Source organism: Arachis ipaensis, chromosome B2 (assembly GCF_059453495.1).
Source record: "Arachis ipaensis isolate K30076 ecotype BB chromosome B2, ASM5945349v1, whole genome shotgun sequence".
Lineage (NCBI taxonomy): Eukaryota > Viridiplantae > Streptophyta > Magnoliopsida > Fabales > Fabaceae > Arachis > Arachis ipaensis.
In genome coordinates, this window is record NC_142437.1 from 21860001 (window position 1) to 21862500 (window position 2500).

A 2500-nucleotide genomic window follows, 5' to 3' on the forward strand; every position below is an offset into this window, starting at 1 on the left:
AGGCAGGGTGCGTTGCAACGGATGCTGGGTTAGGTGCATCGTTGGCTGGTTTCGTTGCAACGGAGGCACCCGCCGTTGCAACGATGGCTCGGAGCGTTGCAACGAAGGAGCCAAATTTTCATATCTCATAATTGGCTCGTGCATTTTTTCTAAAATTTTGAGGAAACCTTGGTAATATTATGTGAAGGCTGCACAAAAAAATCCAGGTCAAAAATCGCACGTTTGCTCCGTTTTTCATTTTTTTTGAATTTCTGGCTTTCCGGGCGGTAAAAAAATCGTCAAAAAAAAATCGGCACGGTGTAAATTCACCAAATTTGGGGGATGGAAAGATCTTATTTTTCTAGAGGTTGTTGCAAAAAACGGCGTCAAAATTCGACCTCTAGAGCACTTTCCTTGAGTATGTCTCCTCACGGAAAAGGACGTCTACCCGTGGCACTTTGGTAATGGCTCGGCAGCCTATTATACGGGGGAGGGGTGTCATGCTGCTGAAACTCGAGTTGCCCAAAGGCTTGCTGGGCGCAATGCCAGCAAGATGCACGTTGCCTTGCCATCCCCTAGGCACACTAGCAAGCACGTTGTGGTTGTGGTGTGCCGCCGGGCTCCCCCGCCCCCCACGGAGGCACCCGCCGTTGCAACGATGGCTCGGAGCGTTGCAACGGAGGAGGCAAATTTTCATATCTCAGAATTGGCTCGTGCATTTTTCGTGAAATTTTGAGGGAACCTTGGTAATATTATGTGAAGGCTGCACAAAAAAATCCAGGTCAAAAATCGCACGTTTGCTCCGTTTTTCATTTTTTTTGAATTTCCGGCATTCCGAGCGGTAAAAAAATCGTCAAAAAAAATCCACATGCTGTAAATTCACCAAATTTGGAGGATGGAAAGATCTTATTTTTCTAGAGGTTGTTGCAAAAAACGGCGTCAAAATTCGACCTCTAGAGCACTTTCCTTGAGTATGTCTCCTCACGGAAAAGGACGTCTACCCGTGGCACTTTGGTAATGGCTCGGCAGCCTATTATACGGGGGAGGGGTGTCATGCTGCTGAAACTCGAGTTGCCCAAAGGCTTGCTGGGCGCAATGCCAGCAAGATGCACGTTGCCTTGCCATCCCCTAGGCACACTAGCAAGCACGTTGTGGTTGTGGTGTGCCGCCGGGCTCCCCCGCCCCCCACGGAGGCACCCGCCGTTGCAACGATGGCTCGGAGCGTTGCAACGCAGGAGCCAAATTTTCATATCTCAGAATTGGCTCGTGCATTTTTCGTGAAATTTTGAGAGAACCTTGGTAATATTATGTGAAGGCTGCACAAAAAAATCCAGGTCAAAAATCGCACGTTTGCTCCGTTTTTCATTTTTTTTGAATTTCCGGCATTCCGGGCGGTAAAAAAATCGTCAAAAAAAATCCACACGGTGTAAATTCACCAAATTTGGAGGATGGAAAGATCTTATTTTTCTAGAGGTTGTTGCAAAAAACGGCGTCAAAATTCGACCTCTAGAGCACTTTCCTTGAGTATGTCTCCTCACGGAAAAGGACGTCTACCCGTGGCACTTTGGTAATGGCTCGGCAGCCTATTATACGGGGGAGGGGTGTCATGCTGCTGAAACTCGAGTTGCCCAAAGGCTTGCTGGGCGCAATGCCAGCAAGATGCACGTTGCCTTGCCATCCCCTAGGCACACTAGCAAGCACGTTGTGGTTGTGGTGTGCCGCCGGGCTCCCCCGCCCCCCACGAAGGCACCCGCCGTTGCAACGATGGCTCGGAGCGTTGCAACGGAGGAGGCAAATTTTCATATCTCAGAATTGGCTCGTGCATTTTTCGTGAAATTTTGAGGGAACCTTGGTAATATTATATGAAGGCTGCACAAAAAAATCCAGGTCAAAAATCGCACGTTTGCTCCGTTTTTCATTTTTTTTGAATTTCTGGCATTCCGGGCGGTAAAAAAATCGTCAAAAAAAATCCACACGGTGTAAATTCACCAAATTTGGAGGATGGAAAGATCTTATTTTTCTAGAGGTTGTTGCAAAAAACGGCGTCAAAATTCGACCTCTAGAGCACTTTCCTTGAGTATGTCTCCTCACGGAAAAGGACGTCTACCCGTGGCACTTTGGTAATGGCTCGGCAGCCTATTATAGGGGGGAGGGGTGTCATGCTGCTGAAACTCGAGTTGCCCAAAGGCTTGCTGGGCGCAATGCCAGCAAGATGCACGTTGCCTTGCCATCCCCTAGGCACACTAGCAAGCACGTTGTGGTTGTGGTGTGCCGCCGGGCTCCCCCGCCCCCCAGGGAGCCACCCACCGTTGCAACGATGGCTCGGAGCGTTGCAACGGAGGAGCCAAATTTTCATATCTCAGAATTGGCTCGTGCATTTTTCGTGAAATTTTGAGGGAACCTTGGTAATATTATGTGAAGGCTGCACAAAAAAATCCAGGTCAAAAATCGCACGTTTGCTCCGTTTTTCATTTTTTTTGAATTTCCGGCATTCCGGGCGGTAAAAAAATCGTCAAAAAAA